This window comes from Engystomops pustulosus, chromosome 10 (assembly GCF_040894005.1).
Source record: "Engystomops pustulosus chromosome 10, aEngPut4.maternal, whole genome shotgun sequence".
Classification (NCBI taxonomy): Eukaryota; Metazoa; Chordata; class Amphibia; order Anura; family Leptodactylidae; genus Engystomops; species Engystomops pustulosus.
Window position 1 is genome coordinate 22133116 of NC_092420.1, and position 24065 is coordinate 22157180.

Genomic DNA, 24065 nt, shown 5'->3' on the forward strand with positions numbered 1-24065 from the left:
AGCAAGCAGAGATCCAGAATTGATACAGAAAGTATATTGGAAATGTGTCTTTAATGTTCTAGCCTCGCAGTGCGTCACTTGTCAGCAGATTCTCTGGCAACAAATCTAATATTCACCCAGGTCAACATCTGCAAAGAGTTTGTATGTTCTCTCCATGTGTGCGTAGGTTTCCTCCGGGTCCTCTGGTTTCCCCCAACACTCCAAAACATACTGGTAGGATGATTAGATTGTGAGCCCCATTGTTGACACAGACTGATTTGGCAAGTTTTGTGCAGCGCTGCATAATCTGTAGGCGCTATATAAATAAAGAATTATTATTATTATTCCTTGTTTTAAGATTGCAGCAAAATGGATGCTATCACCTGAGCTGCGGGAATTGAGTCTCAATTTTTTTTTATGGAGTTGTCTTAGCTTACGGCTTGTATACTTCTTCTATGGCAGAGCAGTAAGTACTGATATATAATGGCTCTTTTACAGAGAATGGTAAAATAATAAAGGACAGAATTCAGCATAACAACTTGGCATGATTCACAATTTCATTTTGGCTTTTTCCGGAAGGGTCAAGTCAACTTACAAAGTAAAATCCAGGAAGTTTTCTCATTGTGGATTACTCTACCAATCAGCTTCATTAAACACGCCGGGGTATTAAACATACACTTCCATAGCTGTGATTGCATGACCTTATACATCTCTGCTGTAATACATGGGAGCCCTTTAGATTTCCCAATATTCTGATGAAAGTACAGTAATGAGTTAGAGTAAAGTGTGTTGCAATGCGCCCCATCGTGTAGTGATTATATTGGAGGAATATAAAAGGGAATTAGTCATGAATCATTTATTATTAACAATCATCTGACAAGAGACCAAGAGTCTTTAAAGGGGCTGTTCAGGATTTCATATCAATAGACTGTCCTCAACGGGCTTTAATAGGAGCTGCAGTCACTACTCATAGCATGAAACCAACTACTGCATTTTTCAGACTGTGACAGACCAAGAGAACATTTTGCTAAAAAGTGCCTGTATCTCATAGTCTGAAGGGCAGTATAATCCAGCACTGACCCTCCTGATCTTCAAAGTATAAAATGCAGGTAGTTTTTTGCATGATTTTTTGGAGATAGGGTGAAGCGCTTATGCAGCATTTCACCCGATCTCCGAGAGAGCAGAGCTTCTGCAATGCTCTCCTCTCCCTGCTGTCCAAACATGTGCAGGACCTGGAGTGATGTCAGAAGCATGTGACTGATCACATGCTTCCTGCATCACTACAAGGTCCTTAAACCTTGTAATGCCGCTGGGACTGGGTATGAGGAGGAGCTGTGTGTGTTTGCGGCAAAGCGTAAATGGATGTAGCAGTGTGTGTTCATGTGAGTGAATGTAGCAAGAGGTGTGTGAGTGTGTAGCTGTAGCAGTGCTGTGTGTGACCAACAGGGAGTTTTTCATGGGTGTCAGATATATTTTCCTTATTGTTTTGGATGACTAAGTCTAAAGTGCATGTTATAGTGGGCCGAAACATAGACCGAAACATACAGTAGTTTTGATTCTGTGCCTATGATGATCAGTGCAAAGGTCGGGTGTCGAAAAGGGACAAGGTGCTTTGCACAGGTCAGCAACGCATATACTCCAACTATTACATGTCACATGAGACCCATCGCTGTAATTGTAAATTTCATCATTAATATCTCTAACCTTCCGATAGGAAATTATTATCGCTCAGTCAGGTGTACTTTGAAGTATTTCTTTTAGTCCGCTGCCAATGTACTTATCTTACAGAGGACAAAGGGGACCCGAGTGCTGAGAAATGGATTTTTCCACCACTTTTCACTACGTTGGTCTTTTGACCTGTAGAGATGGAAAAAGCAGAATGAGATGAGATGAATTGTTAGGGAGCCAGTTCCTGCTTATAATATACCTCATCAATCATGACAAAGTGACTGTAATAAGAGACAAAGCTTTTACACGTTGTTCTCCTATGGCTGTCCCTTGCAGGGGACAGTCACGCTCTCCTATGGTATTTATGACTCGGCGTCTGTCCTTTTTGGAAGATTTTTTTTCATGAGGTCATGAAGAAAGAGAAAAGAGTCGTAAGATTGTTATAGCCAAGAGAAAGTCTGGGGAATAACTTGTGTCAATTACTTTGAGAAAGTTTTAGGTTAGACCCTCCCTACTGAAGACCCGACCTACTATTCACTATTATGTCTCCACTCACCACAGGCTCAGTGTAGCTGCCATAGCGGTAGTGTTAATGCCTGGAGGCACTTGATATGGGGATATATGCCAAGTTAGGCCCCTTCTCCACTGGCGTTTTTCACGCGCGAGTTCTGCGCGTGCATTTGACGTTTAGAACTCGCATTGCACTCTGTCCCATTGTATTCAATGGGTCTTTCTCCATTTGCGTGGTTTTCAACGCGCGTGCTTGCGATCGTTTGCACGCGCGTCAAAATCGCAGCATGCTCTATTTTTGCGATTCACGCGCATTTTTCACGCACCATTCAAGTCTATGGGGACGTATCAAAAACGCATTGCACTCGCAAACATTGCAAGTGCAATGCGAGTGCAATGCGTTTTAAACGTAAGGGTTGCTAGGTGACCAGTATAACAGTATTTCCCCTGCTCGCGAACGATCATTTAATTAAAAAAACACAATGAAGAACAGTGAAGAATAGAATAAAAACAGTGAACACAGTGACCACAGGATCATTTAAGAGAAAAACACAGTGCAGAACACAGTGCAGAATAGATTACAGATGTTCGGCACATCTGCTTACTTGTCGGGAGATACGCGCGGAGCGGTGCGAACAAAATAGCATGTGAAGAACAATATATATGTGTGTAAAGAACACATTGCAGATGTTTCCATACATCTGCAATGTCTTCTTCACACATATATATTGTTCTTCACATGCTATTTTGTTCGCACCGCTCCGCGCGTATCTCCCGACAAGTAAGCAGATGTGCCGAACATCTGTAATCTATTCTGCACTGTGTTCTGCACTGTGTTTTTATCTTAAATCATCCTGTGTTCACTGTGTTCACTGTTTTTATTCTATTCTTCACTGTTCTTCACATCTGCTAACTTGTCGGGAGATAATATACGCGCGCGGAACAGTGAAGAATAGATCGCAGATGTTTGCAACTTATCAGAAGACATTATTTTTCAATTAAATAAAACATTTTATTCCCGAACCTTGGTCCCTTTGAAAAAGTCCCATTGACTTAAAAAAACGCGCGTGAAAAACGCACCGAAAACGCAAAAAACGCGAACAAAAATGCAACAAAAACGCAGCCAAAACGTCAGTTTTTCACGCATTGCACCCGCACGTGAAACGCAACGCTAGTGTGCAAGAGGCCTTAAAGTCTCTCCTTCTAGCTGATGCTAATACAGGAGTGTTTGAACAGGTTTGCTGTCTAGTGCTGTCAGTCATTTTGCACTGCAAGGCCAAATGCGCTGACATATTCTGGAAAGACTACAAAATTGTCCAAATGAAGTCTCTTTTACTGTAAAATAGCTTCTGCGTTTATTGAGACAGACTTGATAAATCACCTCCAATGTCATATGAAACTGAGCAGAGAAGAGTCAAGTTTTGCCTGAGATTAGTCAAGTTTAGAGGCTGGGGTGTCATTTCAGACAGAGATTCTTATCTTTAATACAACAACAAAAGCAGGTCTCTAAGTACTATACAACTGAACTGAAGATGTCTGAACTGATACTCTGCCTAAAGCCTCCAAACTTGACTCTCAGGCAATTATGACTCTTCTCTGCTCATTTTCGGTGAGATTTCACATAGAAGAGCGAAATCTAGAAAGGACATTTAATACCCTACCTGAGGGGGCTAGTAATTTAGTGGGGTGAAATCTGGTGACAGGTTCCCTTTAAGGCACCTATTACATGAATGTATGCAGGTACTTGGGTGTAGCATATGGATGGCTGGAGAAGGGGGAGCACTCCTAACCCCTCCCCTCTCTATAGGAAACCATGCAGCCAGGACGTATATATGGCCAAACATAGAGCTTGGTCTTTTTTCTAGGGACGGCACGGTACGGTGACACACGGCCGCCATAAATGGTTGTGTGAAAGGCACTTTAGTCTTACAAAAGTATATTCCAATGCTCTGTTCATATGGATCAGTCAGTGACACTTGCAGACCCCTCTTCTCCCAGTTGCTGTGAATAGATACATTTATGGAAATCCCCTTTAAATCAAGGTACAGTATTTTTCGGACTATAAGGCGCACCGGAGTATAAGGCGCACCATCAATAAATGCCTGATAAAATGTCTAGTTTCATATATAAGGCGCACTGGACTATAAGGCGCACCTGATTATAAGGATGAATGACCAGCAGGTGGCAGACCTGTGCACAGTACAAGGCAGCTGTTGTCTGTAAGTACGGTTCATATATAAGGCGCACTGGACTATAAGGCGCACCTTTGATTTCTTAGAAAATCAAAGGATTTTTTGTGCGCCTTATAGTCCAAAAAATACGGTAGTATTTAATGTACCCATAAAACATGAATGTAGTTTTCGGTACATTAAATGATAAGATTTTTTTTAAGAACTTGAAAAACTTAAAAAATTAGGAACTTTATGAAACTATTTATAAATTGCATGAGGATTCTAGTAACCTAGCCATCTACCTAGCAATACCAATACTTGTCCTGGCCCCTCACACGTGGTGTCTTACCATCTCCACCAGGGTCACAGCAGAGAACAAGCCTCGTGATGGCCTCGTACACTACACACTATTCGCAGATTAAAGGCTAAAACAGCTTTAGATTCGGCATTATTTAGTCACCGGCTCAGGCAGACCGATGATGTCACTCCAAGTTCAGCGATGTGACTAGTGTGTGACACAGCACTGATTGGACAGGGCTCCGATGACATCATCAGTGGATATCAAGATCAGGATGAATGTCATAATTTTGTAATTCATCTGCCTCCTAATGACTAAAAGAGGACATCATGAAGGACATTTACCTCGCTGCCAACAATTTGACTGCTTTGTTATTGTATCTCCCAGAATGTCAACAGAATATAATATACAGTATGGTCGGCTCTGGTGCACCAGAAAGAGAGCTGCTCTGATAAAGTGCCTCCTGCTTTGGCTCGTAGGGGGAGATTTATCAGAAGTGTCTTTGAGCAGAATTGTTTTAGTTGCCCTTGGCAACCAATCAGAGCTCAGCTTTCATTTTCCCACTGCTGTTTGCAAAAATATAGCTGAGCTCTGATTGGTTTCCATGGGCAACTAGAACAATTTTACCTCAGACACCTCTGATAAATCTCCCCCAAAATCAAGTGTATATTAAGCAGAAGACCCCTCTATATAATATCTATATGCCCCAATAGGGCACACATACAATGGCTGTCTTCATGGGCCAAACACTTTACCGCTAGATTAATTAGTTGGAGTCTCCTGCTTCAGACAGTTATCTTAGTCTACCAGTCTATTCAGTATTCATGATATGTGCTCGGCGCACCATGTGCGCGACCGTGCGTGCGCCTTATTATGAGGTGTCGGAGAGCCAGTGACGTCACATTGCTCTCGGGCACACTCGCGCCTGGTGCGCCGAAGCGTGGTTGAAATATAAAGAATAAAACAGTTTAAAAAAGAATATGGCGGTTTTTGCAAATAATGAAGATATGCGCCGGCATCGGCAACTGATGCAAGGTATTTTAGGGTTATAACTGCCATTATAAAGTGGTAGGTCCCGACCCGAGTATAAGCCGAGACTCCCAATTTTACCACCAAAAACTGGGAAAACCTATTGACTCGAGTATAAGTCGAGGGTGGGAAATGGATTGGTCACAGACACCCCCCCCCTAGTATATAGACAGCCAGCCCCCTATAGTATACAGCCTGCCCCCAGTAGTATACAGCCAACCCAGCCTGCCCCCAGTAGTATACAGCCTGCCCCCAGTAGTATACAGCCATCCCAGCCTGCCCCCAGTAGTATACAGCCTGCCCCCAGTAGTATACAGCCATCCCAGCCTGCCCCCAGTAGTATACAGCCACCCCAGCCTGCCCCCAGTAGTATACAGCCTGCCCCCAATAGTATACAGCACTGCTCAGCCTGCCCCCAGTAGTATACAGCACTGCCCAGCTTGCCCCCAGTAGTATACAGCACTGCCCAGCTTGCCCCCAGTAGTATACAGCACAGCCCAGCCTGCCCCCAGTAGTATACAGCACTGCCCAGCCTGCCCCCAGTAGTATACAGCACTGCCCAGCTTGCCCTCCAGTAGTATACAGCACTTCCCAGCTTGCCCCCAGTAGTATACAGCACTGCCCAGCTTGCCCCCAGTAGTATACAGCACTGCCCAGCTTGCCCCCAGTAGTATACAGCACAGCCCAGCCTGCCCCCAGTAGTATACAGCACTGCCCAGCCTGCCCCAGTAGTATACAGCGCTGCCCAGTCTGCCCCCAGTAGTATACAGCGCTGCCCAGTCTGCCCCCAGTAGTATACAGCGCTGCCCAGTCTGCCCCCAGTAGTATACAGCCTGCTCCCAGTAGTATACAGCACTGCCCAGCCTGCCCCAGTAGTATACAGCACTGCCCAGCCTGCCCCCAGTAGTATACAGCGCTGCCCAGTCTGCCCCCAGTAGTATACAGCGCTGCCCAGTCTGCCCCCAGTAGTATACAGCGCTGCCCAGCCTGCCCCCAGTAGTATACAGCGCCGCCCAGCCTGCCCCCAGTAGTATACAGCGCTGCCCAGCCTGCCCCCAGTAGTATACAGCACTGCCCAGCCTGCCCCCAGTAGTATACAGCGCTGCCCAGTCTGCCCCCAGTAGTATACAGCGCTGCCCAGTCTGCCCCCAGTAGTATACAGCCTGCTCCCAGTAGTATACAGCACTGCCCAGCCTGCCCCAGTAGTATACAGCACTGCCCAGCCTGCCCCCAGTAGTATACAGCGCTGCCCAGTCTGCCCCCAGTAGTATACAGCGCTGCCCAGTCTGCCCCCAGTAGTATACAGCGCTGCCCAGCCTGCCCCCAGTAGTATACAGCGCTGCCCAGCCTGCCCCCAGTAGTATACAGCGCTGCCCAGCCTGCCCCCAGTAGTATACAGCGCTGCCCAGCCTGCCCCCAGTAGTATACAGCGCTGCCCAGTCTGCCCCCAGTAGTATACAGCGCTGCCCAGTCTGCCCCCAGTAGTATACAGCACTGCCCAGCCTGCCCCAGTAGTATACAGCACTGCCCAGCCTGCCCCCAGTAGTATACAGCGCTGCCCAGTCTGCCCCCAGTAGTATACAGCGCTGCCCAGTCTGCCCCCAGTAGTATACAGCGCTGCCCAGCCTGCCCCCAGTAGTATACAGCGCTGCCCAGCCTGCCCCCAGTAGTATACAGCGCTGCCCAGCCTGCCCCCAGTAGTATACAGCGCTGCCCAGTCTGCCCCAAGTAGTATACAGCGCTGCCCAGTCTGCCCCCAGTAGTATACAGCGCTGCCCAGCCTGCCCCCAGTAGTATACAGCGCTGCCCAGTCTGCCCCCAGTAGTATACAGCGCTGCCCAGCCTGCCCCCAGTAGTATACAGCGCTGCCCAGCCTGCCCTCAGTAGTATACAGCGCTGCCCAGCCTGCCCTCAGTAGTATACAGCGCTGCCCAGCCTGCCCCCAATAGTATACAGCGCTGGCCAGCCTTAAAAAAATAAATAAACTTATATACTCACCCTCCAGTGGCCCCGATCTGCAGCGCTGCTCCCCCGATGTCCGCGTGGGTCCACTTCTGGCTTCCGCGCCGTCTTCTGTACATCGCGCTAGGCGCCGCCATTGCTCTCTCCTGGGCGGCGCCTAGTATGAAATATCCATGAGGGGGCTGTGTGGGATGATAAATTAGGGAATATGTTAGGGAACAGGAGACTGTTTTAGTTTCTGAATTTTTAATGCTGCCACATGAATTCACTGCAAAGGGGCCCACTGAGGGGCTGTCGCCCAGGGGCCTATTGATACCTATGGCCGACCCTGTGTATATATTTTAGTTTTGTCTTCAAGTGTCTGAGTCACTAAGCAGAATCAAGAAAATATCAATGAAGGAAGGGGGGAATTTTTACATTTTTTTTGTGCATTTTCTATCGTTTATCGTCTCTTTTCTGATTTGGGAAAGGCAACTTTGAGTCTTCATTTACAGGGAATACAAGCAAGTGCTTGTTGTTGTCCCCTGTGAGGTTTTAGCTGCTACTTTGTTTTCGCTTAGTCTTAGTTTTATGCATTATCCCAATAACTGGCTGCAAATTGTCTACATCTGTGTTGTTAAGTGCAGCCATGTAGGTGGGATTACATGGCCTGTACTGTGGGTTAGCTCCCCTGGTATAGATAGCAGAGCCTCACCTACAGCAGAGAGTAAGAGCACTGGGTGGGTGATGAGCAGAGCGGCCGCGGGCCAGGAGCCTCTTCCTATGAATCGCCCTTCTCTCTGAGACCTTTCCTGGCTCGTGCGGCTCAGCAGTAATATCATGACAATAGGTGCTAACAGTTATCAATTGCCAGTTATTTATTTTTCCGACCCCTGAATTGTTGGATGCAGCCAAATCACAACACATTTCTCCAATCTGTTTCCAAGAAATAAGTGCTCCGGGAGTCTCCTTACTGGAAATGTATTTTATGGAAATTCATGTGGAGCCTAATGTTCATTTGGATTAAAGTGAATGGCCACCTTTTAACATCATGATGTTTTTGGGTTATGTGCTAAACATTTCCAAACCCAGTATTATCCCTGTACTGTGACATCACTGTGTGTATTATCTCTGTACTGTGACATCACTGTGTGTATTATCTCTGTACTGTGACATCACTGTGTGTATTATCTCTGTACTGTGACATCACTGTGTGTATTATCCCTGTACTGTGACATCACTGTGTGTATTATCCCTGTACTGTGACATCACTGTGTGTATTATCCCTGTACTGTGACATCACTGTGGGTATTATCCCTGTACTGTGACATCACTGTGTGTATTATACCAATACTGTGACATCACTGTGTGTATTATCCCTGTATTGTGACATCACTGTGTGTATTATCCCTGTACTGTGACATCACTGTGTGTATTATCCCTGTACTGTGACATCACTGTGGGTATTATCCCTGTACTGTGACATCACTGTGTGTGTTATCCCTGTACTGTGACATCACTGTGTGTATTATCCCTGTACTGTGACATCACTGTGTGTATTATCTCTGTACTGTGACATCACTGTGTGTATTACCCCTGTACTGTGACATCACTGTGTGTATTATCCCTGTACTGTGACATCGCTGTGTGTATTATCCCTGTACTGTGACATCACTGTGTGTATTATCTCTGTACTGTGATATCACTGTGTGCATTATCCCTGTACTGTGACATCACTGTGTGTATTATCCCTGTACTGTGACATCACTGTGTGTATTATCCCTGTACTGTGACATCACTGTGTGTATTATCATTGCATTATGACATCACTGTGTGTATTATCCCTGTACTGTGACATCACTGTGTGTGTTATCCCTGTACTGTGACATCACTGTGTGTATTATCATTGCATTATGACATCACTGTGTGTATTATCTTGCACTGTGATATATATTATCTTCAGGATACTGGCAAATATAAATCATGCAACTTTTGACTTCCCATATACCCACAACCTATTGAAACCCCATACTTAGACGGCATCTGTTTCAGGAGGAAGTCAAGAGATGCCAAAATTATTTATCTATTTAGTGACCTTACATATCCCCCAGTACAGCATGAGATACTGATCAGTGCAGGCAATCCCTCCAGCTCCATGTATCTATTGATAGCCACCGCTATTTTATCTACATCTACTACAACATAATTAGATTTATCTGCGGCTGAATTCATTTCGGAAGTAAATACAGTATTGATGCCTATGAGAACACGTTTACAGGAGCAGCCACGTCCTGCGGGTATAATTTGATCAGTACCGTTGTCTGGCAATGTCAGCCCTGTCCTAGTGATCCATATAGAGGATAGGACACACATTCTGCATTGAGCCAATGCCCCATATTGTGGCGGGAGGACATATCCTCTACGATCCTAAAGCAGTTTATTGTAAAAGTTCTTTTGCCTCGGAATAATTCCAGGAATACAAAATATATGAGATCGGATACTGACCCCCATTGGCCCAAAGCATTGGATTCCAGGCCAAAAAAGGTCAAGAAAACCAGATGTCCCTGAACTTAAATGTGACATTTAGTCTTCAGTGACCAGACGGAGTAATGTATCCTGACAGCTCCGCTCTGTTTACTGCAATAAAGCAATTAAACCCAGGCGGAGCCCTCCCTGCCTCCCTGCCTGTTACACTGCCTGCCAGAGCTGTCACATTGCATACAGCATGGGATCCTGACAGACACTATTTTTTTTACCCCCGTCAGGCTGCTAATTGGAACAAGAGTGAACATGTATAGATTCCAGATGTAGAGGCAAACATTGCACCTGCCCGGCTTCCTAACCTTACATGTTACTGGCATCACTGTCACGTCTCATTATACCAGCCCGACACTGCCCACCTCTGTAAGATGTGATAGCATTGTCATGGAAATCATACACGTGTTATGAGATATGATGATGTATGGATTGTGCGTGGTATCTGACTAACACGTGGAATGTTATCCTGGAGAAAAATCATAGATTTTACAATCAAGGAAATCAAAATCCATCATCCAGGGACACTAATTCATAGATCCTGGCACTGGGACTGTGGTTATCTTCTTATATTTGTTATTCATGGCCTCCTTTCTTCTATAATCAACTAATGAGACTAAAAGGCTACTGGGGTGGTTCCTGGAGCCCCTCGGCGCTGCAGATTCACAGGCAGTAACACTGTGCAGGAGGCCTTCCCCCTCCCACTGTATGCAGGATCTTCCTCTGCTGCAGTGAGATTACATCAGGAAGAGGGAAAGGGGAAATGCAGAGGAAGCAGGAGGAGACAGTCTTTCCGTTTTGCGCCAAATTGCCCCGGGTTTTTGGCACACGCGATCGGATTGTGTCGCATCGGCGCCGGGTTTCACGTGACGGAAATCGGGGCCGTGGCCGTCGGAAAACCCAACGGATTTGGAAAAATCGTGCTATTTAAAAAAAAAAAAAAGTTTCGCTTGACCCACACTTACATGCACCAGGATGGTGAACTCCAGCAGACCTTGGCGGACCTCGGCGTAGTAGCGACACCTAGTGGACATCGGGCGCACTACCTTAGTGAATCGCCGGAAGACCCGAATCCTCGTCGGAGAATGCGTCGCTGGATCGCGAATGGACCGGGTAAGTAAATGTGCCCCAGTGTAACAGCCAGTAAATCTGCAGAACACAGGGGCACTGGGGAACACCCCAGTAGCCCTTCAGGTTGATTAGCATAATTATAAAAGTAGATTTTAGTAGGAAGGAGGCCGTGAACAACAAATATAAGAAGATTACCGGATCTGTAAGTAAGTGTCCCTGGTTTATCATTATGGATTCTGATGGTACATTATCCTTTAAATAATAATAACAAAATATCCTACACTTATATAGAGCCATCATATTCTGCAGGGCATAACAGATATTTAAAGGAATTGTCCAACTGAAGTATCCAGTTTTTTAATGTAAGTTTTTTAGGTATACAATGAGGTCAATATGACAAATCATGGTGGCAAGATCTGGCCCATGTGCTACTGGCACTGGAATATAAGGGGCATACATGTTATATTTTATTTTACTTATTTTAAAGGGATTTCCCAGAATCCCACTGTTTAGGGGTAAAAAAATTAAAAAAAAATTTACATACTCCGCTCCCGGTTCCCGTGTCGTGGTGGTCTAATTGTGACGTCCCATGGTCCCTGAAAATGGATCCTGTGACCCTCCAAAGACTGCCATGATGTAGGATCTGGAGAAGTATAAACAGACCTTTTAAACAACTAAAATAAAGGTCCCTGTCCCCTCCAGTCCAGCACCAGTGCTCTGGGACCACCAGAGTAAAACACCAGACATGTAGACATATATTACAAATGTCAGAACTTTAGCCATTAACAATTTATTGACTAATCTCATCTATCTCCAAATCAGGTCATTTCCGATCTCTCTGGTCTGATAAAGCCGCATATAGCGGATGGCAGCTAGTAGAAATAGGGGCGAGATGACAGATCAAGCAAAATCCTTTAATTTCCAGTTACAAGAAATAGATTTGCACCATGAGCTGTCGCTGGGTGAAGTCATTTTCCTGACGCTTCTGCCTGGAAGTCTTTGCGGTTTTCTATCTGGGGTCATAATGTGACGACTGCCTGTCAGCTGGATCCTCTCACTGCACTCTACAAAGACAACATTTAATCTCCTGACTTGTGAGCGTCAGCCCCAGTCGCTGAGTGTGTCTGCTAAGTGATCAGAGGGATGACTTCCAATCCCACATGTGTTTCCCTGCAATCCTTCATCTTGTCCTTATCCCGCTAGGTCAGCGGCCACATGGGTGGTTAGTACAGCGACTGGAACTACAGAGATGTGATGTGTGTAATTATATATATAGGCTCATGTATAGGGGGGTAACAAGCTAATCTGTGAGGGTCTGACTGCTGGGGACTCCCACCTCATGAGAGAGGGACCCCATCATGAGAGAGGGACCCCATCAATTCAGAGATTGGTATCTTCAGCGCTCTCATATATCACAGACAGTGAATGCTAGTACTGGAGATACCCCAGCGCTGTGCTCTGCAATTTATAACACTTTCCTACAATTGAATGCAGCGGCAGGACGCATGCTTAGCCATCAGTGAGAAGAGGATCGCTGGGAGTTGGACCCTCACCCTCATTAACAATATTTTTATTAATATTATAATAATATTCTTAATAATATCTTCATTTCGGATAACCACTTTAATAACCAATCCATTGGACAGGTTCTTATTGGAAGGGTCTGACACCCTGATCCCACCCTGACCAGCTGGGTACATTGTGCGGTGGCCCAGCTGTGCTATTGCAGTCACATGGCCGGGTCACTACAGAATGCACAGAGGGGTCTGCTTTAACTCCAAAAAATTCAGAGTTAATATCAGATGATCAGTGAATGTCCAGGACACACCAATCTCCAATCGCTGATTGGCTAGTAACCATCAGGACCAGCGCTACAATAATTTACATAAATAGTCAAATTAGCAAAACACATATGACATAAATATTAAAGTAGAATATGTAGTAGTTTTAGCAGGCAGGTCCCTGGGGGTCACATATCCACAAATTTTTACTTGTCGTTCTTTATTTTCGGATGTTCAAAATCGCTTTCCAGTTTATCTTCTTAAAAGTTTCAGCAATTTCACAAATACTTGGGTTATAACGCCCCATAGCCCAGGGCTTCATGCAGATTTCAGCTGGTTGCTACCGGTATCAGCTGACATGTTGTCAAAAGGTAAATTCATAACCAAGGCTGAAGCTCCGGAGCTGAATGGGTTGCGATTTGCTTTATTTCTTTACTACATTTATGTTCTATGTCAATTGTTTGTATGGATTTTCACTGCAGATTTTGCTATTTGCAATGCAACACATTAGCAAAATTTGAAATGGATGTTTCCCATCCTGTATGGACATGATCCAAGTGCATCATCAGAATCGTCTACGATGTGGGACTGCATGGTGGGCACACGTTGTCCTATCTTTTCCGGTCATGGAACGCTACGGCTCCGAACTGCTCCGTGCCCGCATTGCCGGCCTATGGGGGACGTATATATATGCCCCCCAACGATCGTGCGAATGTAGCTAGTATGTACTAGAATGTAGTATGTAGCTAGAATTAGTTAGTATGTACAGAACACACTAGGCAGAGCCATAGGAAATCACAACACCTTGGAGAAGGCTACGGCCTCTTCACTGCTTCCTAAGCACAGTATATAGTGGCTGTGCCTGGTATTGCAGCTCAGCTGTATACACTTGAATCAATATTTGAGGACCCCCCTTTTGGACGGTAGGAGATGGAGCATGTCCATTAGAATATGGCAATGTTTCAGGTTTTAGTGAAAAAACACTTTTGTGCAGGATTATAAAAATAAAAAACAAAACACAATTCTTCTTTCACAAAACAGTGCTACACCTATCCAGAGGTGGTGTCTGGTATTACCGCTGATCCTCGTTTGGTTAAAATATTAGACCCCTTATGGACAATTGTGGCACTTTAGGAAATCTGTATATATAATATATATGTATATTACGTCTGCCTACATTCCGGTATGAGAAAAAATTCTGTAGCAGGGCACGGCAGGATACACAGAGTAGGATGTGGTCACATTTTGGGTGCAATATATAAAGAACGGGGTCAAGATGTAAGCTTTCTGCAGATGGTGTGATAACCAAAAGTGTCATTATCATCTCTCATCTGCTTGTATTTATGAGAAATGTCATGTATGGCCACAACAGCCCAAGATCGTATCTCCCCTGACTATTTATACCTGTGGTTGAGAGGTTCATGCAAGGAGGATATCACTTACATACTATTATTAAGGTATGTCAGTTAAAGGGGATGTCTCAGATCAGTTTTAGACCATAACTTTCTCCTATGATTCTAAATTTGCCCATATGTTAAATTGCAAAAAGTGACTTTTGAATGCAAATGACTGTATGCAAATTGACACTAAAGAGTCACCTGGGCATTGCCAATATCAGGAACAGAGAACACATCCAGACTTGACATCCAGGATTAACTCATCCCAAGAGCAGCAAGTATATACTATACCCAGCTTCATTGGCAGGAATCTTCCAGTTACCTGGCAGATGTAAAATATAGCATGGCTAGTAACCACATTCTAGTTGAAAAAACGGGATTATAAGAAATTATAATAGGAGATTAAATGGGCACTAATTTATCAACAAACTTGCATCAATAAGTGACTACAATTTCTAATAAATTTTATAAGAGCAAAGTGTTTCTTCCACCACTTACTTTGGTTTATCCTCCCTCCATTCCTCTCCCTCTAATTTTCAATCTGAAATTTCTACTGAATTACATCTTGCTAACAACAAGACAGAATCTCACTGAGGTGTCAGACAATGTAGACGGTCTAAGGAGAGGTAGCAGGGAATCACAGCAGCTAGGTCTCTACCCACAAGCCGTCAGACAACAAAATATTAGATACAGAGCCTGCACAGATGCTGTAAACGGTAATACTTAAAGGGTTTGTCCACTAATACAAAACTTTACCAGGGTAAGTGTAAGACCCTTATTGGGTCACCCATTTAATACTTTCCCCTGGAAAAGTTTGTGAAGTTGCCAGGAGCTGTGACCCGCCAGCAACAAGATTTCATGTCACATAAAGACCAGATAATTTTTTAATATACCTGATCCAAGGTCTATAGGGTTAGCTCTAGATCGGCCACATTTCCATGAGTTCAGGGCTCTTACTACTACCATTTAACATCATGTCAGCTTTTGTGCACTTGGAAGTGGGAGGCATTTGGTATGTTATATGTGGATCCTATATGTGGCCCTTTGTAAATCCTGACAGCCATAATGATTCATAGAAAGAAAATGCATAGTGACTTCTGTGCAGAGAATCCGCTGTATGGCCTTCAGATCCACAAGGTTAAACCCGAACTTTCTTATGTCTTGCAATAAGACTCGGGTTGCGTGAGAGTTGCAGACTCTCTGAACTCACATTTTTTCTTTTTGCAGACACCGGAGGCAAGTGATACAGCCCAAGTCTGACTGATAGGAAAACTTCTAATGTTTAGCTTTAGGAACAAGGAAAGAACAACTGTATTCATCCCCCAGTATCCAGTCTGAGATAAGAAGCAGATCTTTTCTCCAGGCTGCAGCACGATTTACTGTTCTTGTGTGGCCGACGTTTATACTATATATATATATATGCAGATAGCTGATGTAATCTTGTAGACTTTTAGGATCGGTCTCTTTGTTTGAATTATTCTGATTATTTTTACTGTTTGCCCTGATTTATTCCACATGTGTTAACACGCAAAATATATATTTCTACTGATTTCTACCAGAAATCTTCATTTAGTCTCATGAGTGGACGTGGACTTCATAAAAAAGTTTGGTTTGACCCCTCCTCCTGCCGGTAGCACCCATGATCGGTAGTGGCATGCCTACACATATTCATTGTTGCTCCTCGATGACATCATGGAGTGAGTGAATCCTAGGGAATATGACAATGTGAATTTAAATTCCAGCACCAATCAAGGGTGTTAGTTGTGAGGGTGAGCGGTCCAGACCTGAAACCGGACCAAACTTTCGGGTTTGGCCAAAATTGGCAAAAACTCAACTTGGATGGGTCCGCTCATCCCTACTCCCAACTCATACTATAATTCATTAGTTTTATGTTGCTCAGTAATAATGTATAAAGCATTCAGGGGTCATATATAATTTTTATTCATTATTGTATTTCCAGCACATATAGAACAAGAGATATGGGTGCACCCCTTCCCCCAATTCCATAATCATTGTATATCAGGATTAGGGGTGAGCAATGATCATGAGGGTTTTCAAAATAGGACGACATGTTTCTGGGGCGAATTTCCCCCTTCGTCAGGTCCAACAGATACAAACAGGAACCATCTAGTGACTGTTCTATATTCATTAATATTTATTATACCTAACAAGTAGTTGCGCTGTATGCACGTTTATGGAGCACATTTACTTACCCGGTCCCTGCACGATCCCCGAGGCGCATTGTCCGACGACGATGAAGTCTGCCGCGATTCAACAAAATCGCGTGCCCAAGATCCTGCATGTGTCACTTCCCCGCTCAGTTCCGCTGGAGTTCACCTTCTCTTTCCCGATGTATGTGAGTGCATGTCTCGTGACACAATTTGAATTTCAAATCCCACACTTGGTCCGAATCAGTTGGGTTGTCCGATGGTCATGCCCCCGATTTGTGAAGCATGAAAGTCGGCGCGATTGCGGCAAAATTCGATTGCCTTCCGCGGACCCTTAGTAAATGTGCCCCTGTACGTTTGTTCATTGACCATAAGGTTTGTGTTTTTAGAAACAGTACTTCCAAAATTCTACCATTTGAATTGATACATTATAAACCAAACATACCTTGAGAATGCTGTAGTTACACTGATGCAGAAACCTATCTTGTTTAATCCTTGTGCTGAGTGGTTTTTGCTGTAAAAACAATTATAAAATTATGATAATGAGGCTCTGTAGCTCCTTTCCCTGACTCAGCGCTTTTCCTCTCACATTAGTTGTGCACTGCACCAGAGAATGATGCAATCACTGTGTTATCCCTGAGACAGAAGTAATCAATCGCTGCACCACCCCCAGCTGCACCATCCTTCAGCTTTCCCAAGCTCCTGAATTTTATAATTGTTTTTTCAGCAAAACCACTCAGCTCAGGGATTAAACAAGATATGTTTCTGCATCAGTGTAGCTACAGCATTCTCAAGGTATGTTTGCTTCTTAATGCATCAAATCAAAAGGTAGACCTGGACCAACGTCTTTATCTGTAGGCACAATTCATTTATTACTGATTAAATATGCAAAATATCAGTGTTTTTTTCTGCCAAAAAAACCTCCCTTTAAAAATAGAACAATACTTAATGATGGCAGATACCTGTATAGTGGCCAGTGTGTGGCAGTCACTTGCAACTTCAATCCCCTCCCAATGATAAGAGAATTTTGTACCAATCTTGAAACCTCACGCAGCAATTGGGCCATTGGAAGTGGGTGTGATTTTGGGCAGAGAAACTATTGTTTCCACTTGTTTTTGGGTTATTTGCTTCTTTTATTGAGCATGTAACATAAGCATTGGGAGGAGTATTAGCGGAGACACATCGTGCACTAATTCCAAGGTGGATGTATAATCTCAGGTCATCCACATAGTCATGGGTGAAGTATCATTGATGCAAATAGAAATGTACTTTTAAGGCGCGTTAGATAAAAAGTGAACATGTCTTATCTCTGTTTGCAGAAAATGGAAAAGATAGGTTTACATTACAAATTGGGGGACGGGGGGGAGGGGAAAATATCTTGGCAAATCCAAACAAGTCTTTCACATTGTGTTCAGAACACCAGGGAGGAGGACACTGACAACATTAGAAAATAATGTAATTATTACAATTTATTTGACTAATTCTGTGTGACACAGTGCACAATCTCATGGGACAGTGTGAGAACTTTCTTGTGGTAAACAATTTTAATTAGTTGAAGCTGCAGAAAAATGTTGTTTTTGAGTTACATTTTTGAGGGAACTTTGTCATTTTGCTTTTTATAGTTTTTATTGTAACTGAATATGTGTTTGTTACAAATGCATATATGGTGGTACACACATAGCAATGCTACAGTGATGCGTAAATGGTTAACCATGAGAAGTTTTTAGACCAAAAGTCCTGAAATTCTGTTATCAAACAGATAGCGAGAGCTATTTCTATTGGCTGCTCTGCAGTGAACAAAGTATCACTGTGCAGAGACCTGGCTGTGGGGAGAGTGACTGAGCATGTGCGTCCATTAGAGCTCTGTTCATTAGATGGACATCACATACTCTGAACACCAAGTGCTATCGTTGTTCTTTTTGTAGGATCTTTGCAATCCATAGGATTTAAGGCTTGGACACCCACTTTACATGACTTGCCAACATGAAGGTGCTTTCTGGGGCTAAAATATTCATTACCCATTAATGCCACACATATGTTATCTCTGTGATCAACTGTTTGACAAGTCCCAAGTATAGATGATCAATATCAAGTTGCTAGAGTATCCCTTTAAAAGTGAAACCACACTATACTTGTGACATTGGATTCCATTCAGGTTCATAGGGGTAGGAGCATCTATGGCAGACTTTATAATAATTATTTATTTATATAGCGTACACAGATTATGCAGCGCTGCACAAAGCATGACAAATCAGTCCCTGTCACCATGGGGCTCACAATCTCAACAACCGTATGTTTTTGGAGTGTGGGAGGAAACCGGAGTACATGGAGGAAACCCACGCAAACACAGAGAGAACATACAAACCATTTTTTCCAGATGTTGACCTGGGTGGGATTCGAACCCAGGACTCCAGCGCTGCAAGGCAGAAGTGCTACTCACTCAGCCACCGTGCCGCCCATATCACATCCACTATATTATTATTATTATTCATTCTTTTGTATATCCACAAGGTTTTTTCAGTAAGATGTGTATAAGAGGGTTAATCTGCCACATCTGAACATGTCCCAAGGCTCATACCTATCTGATTTAGGCTGTAAACAATATAAAAAGTACTGTACTTATAATAGAGAGTGATTCTGGGTGGTGGATCAGACAAAATCTCACTTTTTATCTTCATTTTATTATATCTTTGAAAACCCTGAAATGGTGTCTTTTCTTATTGCAATGCTATTTCCATGTTATACCAGGTTCTCCCCAGGTTTATACAAGCTCTTGCAACTCAATCTCCTCCAGACATTGACTGTATGACCAGCAGCTAGAATAGCTATCTGATGATCCTGTACCTCTAACTCACGGCAGGACCTCATCGGAGGTGTTTTCATTCCCCGTCGTCGGACATCCCTGCTCTTTGTCTGACTTCCTGAATGTTCTGGGTTTTGTTAAAAATTATTATAAATTCCCACACTCGGAGATTAAGTTATCTTTGCGGTCTCTGGGACTGATTAATACCACACACACACTGTTACAGGCAGTAAGGATAATGGATATACAGTAGGACTGGATAGGAACAATGGTTTTATCCCCAAAAATATTATTGCTGCCCCTGTGGTTGTTTGTTTGTCAAACTAAACGTAATGAAGTGTTTTGTATTTAGAACGATGAATCCTTCCCAAATTCCAGCCGAGGTTTAGGTCAAGATGAGCCGCTGCCTCTTTCTCTAGACAAAATATATTACATCAAACAAGTTCTGAAAGCAGAGGAGTCAGGGAAATGAAAGCTCAGACGCTATTCCAACTAAAAATGTCTAAATAAAAGATTCTCTGAATTCAACAAACATGTGTATAGTGTCACTTCAAGGAAATCTACCATCAGAATGCATCATGATAAACCAGGGACACTTACAGATCCAGGCAGCGCGACTGTGGAAATCTTTGTATATTTGGTCTGCTCCCTTTTAAAAATCAACTTTTAAAATTATGCTCATGAGCCTAAGGAGCTTCTGGGGGTGGTTCACAGGAGCACTTCTCCCACCCACTGTGTGCTGAATGCTGAAAAGCGTTAGTGCAGAGGGAGCAGGGTGGGTGAGACAGTGTAACAGCCTGTAAATCTGCAGCATAGAGGGGCTCTAGTAACACCCTCCAGAGCCCTTCAGGCTTATTAGAATAGATAAATGCCCTTCTGGCTCAGAGTCCATGGATCTTTGTGTAAGTACCTCTGGTTTATCCATGATTTTCATGGTAGATTTCCTTTAATGTGTATTATTTAGTTAAAATATTTTTTTCAAGAACTTACTCAAAAATTCACTTTAATGTTCTTCTTTACCCTCCACAATATACCCAATGACATGGTAAAGACTGTCACAACTCTTAGAATGGTCAAGATCATGGGAAACCAGTCCGATCTATTAATAGAAGTAGTTGAATATGACTATGATGGTAAAAGGTTCTATGGTGTATGCAGGTAAAGAGATACATTTTTTGTAGCCATTCATTGATTACCAACATATAGGCAGTGTCAGGACAGATCTATGGCTGCTAGGCTAAACCAATAAATTGAACTCTAGGTTCTTAGCTACAGTAGGTACGGAAACTATTCAGACCCCTTTACATTTTTCACTCTTTTATTGCAGCCAATGGTAAGATCTAGAATGTTCATAAGTATTCAGACCCTTTGCTTAGTATTGAGTAGAAGCAGCTTTGGAGCTAGTACAGCCCGGAGTCTTCTTGGGAAGGATGCAACAAGTTTTTCACACTTGGATTTGGGTTTCCTCTGCCTCTTCCTTGCAGAACCTCTCCATTTCCTTCAGGATGGATGGAGAACGTTGGTAGAAGCCATTTTCAGGTCTCTCCAATTGGGTTTGGGTCCGGGCTCTGGCTGGACCAGTCAGTACTAGTTACAGAGATGTTCTGAAGCCTCTGCTTTGTTATTTTAGCTGTGTGCTTGGGTCATTGGAAGATGAACCTTCGGCCCAGCCTGAGCCCCAGTCTCTGTACTTAGCCATGTTCATCTCTCCTTAGGTTGCAACCAGTGGTCCTGCCCCCATTGCATGATACTGCCACCACAATGGGGCACATTTACTTACAGGGTCACTGGAGTTCACCATCCGACAGCACACCCCCTAATTTGTGTTGCGTGGAAGCAGCGCACAAAAATTGGTCGTGTGTGACACAATCCAAGCGCACACACTTCTTAAATACCTGTGCAAACCGTTTTGGCCCCGAAAAAGGTGCACAGTCTGACAAAAGTGCAGCGTGCAACCATTAGTTAATGAGCCCCAATGTCCTGATGCTTAGTGGGGGCATTTTCCACTGTGATGCGGTGCTTGCAGGGTGTCGGGGCCCAGAGCTGTGGGTGCTTAGCCTTCCTGTAAGGGTACTCCGGGGTCTTGGTGCTGTGGTGATGGTGGACGCCAAGTGATGCTGCATCCACAAGCGCAGGAACACACTAAAACGAGGTCACTGTGACGTAGTGAGTGGCTTATGTTATTTGATCAAAATGTAATTAAGAACCCAGTGTTTGATATATTACTTTAGTCCATCAGCAACAGATCAGATGTATCTTTTTCTCTCCAAATATTGGTATGATGTAGCATGAGTCTACCAGGAAGCTTACAGGCTGCACAGTCACTAATAATAAGCAGATTGCTGTATGTCTATATCATGGAATCCATCCAAATAACTGATCTATTAATGTATTAGAGGAAAACCCAGACGTGGGGCCAGCCGGCCATGTGTCTGTACATCCATGATGGGAAGGCTTAATCATTGGTATTCCTATATTCTACGTAATCCAGCAGTTGGACTACTGGGTATGTATCTACATGTGCACTAGATGTATATAAGGGCATGAGGGACATGAAGTATTACTCATCCTCTAATCCCTGCACTTCTCTGCAGATGAAGACTTGTATAAGTCACAACTTACCGAAAAAAAAAGAGAATTTGATTTCAAAGTCGGTGCGATTCGGCTGCTCCGGGGGCCAGCTGGTTTCTTCTGGGTCTGCAGTGGATATTATCTCATCTACTGGAAGACTGAACTCTTCACCTTGTTCTGTAATTGGGAGAGATACTTTACCACATGCTCCATCTTTGAGGTCACTATTAGACATAACAGGTCTCCTCCGATGTCTCATTACACACATCGCTGTGAATGCTTCAATTCATCTCATTTGTTTTAATAGAAGCCTTTTGTAGCCGTCCATCTTGTGCACAGGACACACTGTATATATTACTCTCATATCTTATACAAACCACAGTTTATGACTTGTCATAATCATAGATTTCTCCCATGAACGTGCATTACAGCATTCCTCTGTACGAATCCGGGGGCCATATAATACTGTGCCAGATTCAGCTTGGCCTAGTATCCTTTTCAGCCCCCCTTACACATGCATGCTCAGCCCAACCCATAGTGCATGAATACAATGGCCATACAAACTGGGGCCTTCACTATCTTTATGCCAGTGTCTTGGCAGTCTTGGGTCCATAGTTGGTGTTTGGAACGCCTTCGGCATATTTATGAGCCGTCAGTACCACAAAAAAATCTGTTTTTCCCACTCTTGCGCCTGTTTTTTTTTTTGGGTTGAACAATGTGGACGCAGCTGTGAAATTAGAGAAACTTAAGCCTTGTCTTCTTGGTTCTATTTCACCTTCATGAATGTGGAGTTAGTTAAGACGCCCTTGTGCCACAACAAGGAACATTTAACATCCCAGTGTATTCGTGTACAAAAAAATGGACCCCGCGACACAGTTGATGACTCCCCCCAAAAATGTAATACTGTCCGAGCAAGTGCCCCAACTCCCCCTTCACAAGGAGCAGTCAGAGATTGTTAGGGGTCCCAGGAGCAGGACCACTGGTGATCAGAGTCTCATTCCCTATCTTTATTTTGCATAGGGGATAACAGTATATGGCCAGAGCCACTTTGTATATCAGGTACATTGTGTCCCGGAGGGGTGCACCATGCACCCTGTCGTGATAAATCTCCCTCTAGATGTTTTACCCACCTAAAACGTTTGCAATTCGGAACGATCTGTTTTGGCAGTAGACAGTGCAAAGTACATGTTCATAGACTGTAAGCTCTTGTGCGCAGGGCCTCACTCCTATTGTTCCATATGACTGTTTGTACTCTGTAATGTAGTATTTTATTTGTTTATGTTTCCTATGATATGTAAAGCGCTACGCAATACGATGGCGCCATATAAATAAAGATTATTGTTATATATTACTCCTACTCGAAATTGTTCAGGTCTAAACACATCTGTGATCAGGGGAAGCTCCTCTCCGCTGCACTTGAATCATATTTTTAAAATAAATACTAATGCAGAATGTGAATGCAGCCCAAAGGTTTGGCCTAAACACTGTCAAACGTATCTGTATTTATCCAATAGAGGCTTGAAGGGGTCCTGCTTGTCTATGTCTGTATTAGTCCTTCTGCTGTGTATCTAGAAGGCTACAGTAACAAAATGTATAGTGCGCTTGTTATAAGTAGCCAGTGGGTGATGTCACCACCGTGTACCCAACTTTTCTGACATATCCTACCAATGAGGGGCTGAAACGTATTGTGCCCAGAGCCGCACATTTATAAGATAACTCACACTATTCTATTAGGAAAACAATCCAGTCCTTTTACAGTTACAATTGTATCAGAGCTGACATTGTCATGTTACCTCCCTCGTGCAGTCCTATGAAAATCACACGTCATGATCTTAATGAGAAGAACCTACACACTGACCTTGGCTACAAAAGAGCTTAGACCTGTTTAATTGTAGAGTACCTGAAGTGTTTGGTTCCTTCCTGAGCTCTTCAGTAGCTCCCACTTCCTTCCTGACTATCTGCCCCGTGGTTTAGAGAACTCCAGACACAGCAAGACGCTATTTTCATGTTGATTCTTGGTAACATTTCACACCTCATCATCCGTGAAGTCTACCAAAGTATACAAACACTTACTAACCTGCAAATACATGCACGTGTGTGTATATACATCCTGACTATGTGCAGAGGCGCTCCGTACTAGAGT

At 43.7% G+C, this 24065-nt stretch overlaps 1 protein-coding gene and 1 long non-coding RNA gene across 4 annotated transcripts in view; one reads left to right on the forward strand and one right to left on the reverse strand.

Moving 5' to 3' along the window:
- ARHGEF3 (Rho guanine nucleotide exchange factor 3) overlaps positions 1 to 24065 on the forward strand; it is a 202208-nt gene that overhangs the window by 127702 nt on the left and 50441 nt on the right. The gene's annotated exons all lie outside the window — the stretch shown is intronic.
- The window catches only part of LOC140104778 (uncharacterized), a 66969-nt gene continuing 64886 nt past the window's right edge, over positions 21983 to 24065 (reverse strand). The window contains exon 5 of the long non-coding RNA XR_011850407.1: positions 21983 to 22099. This is a non-coding gene — a long non-coding RNA (uncharacterized lncRNA). The remainder of the gene's footprint in view (positions 22100 to 24065) is intronic.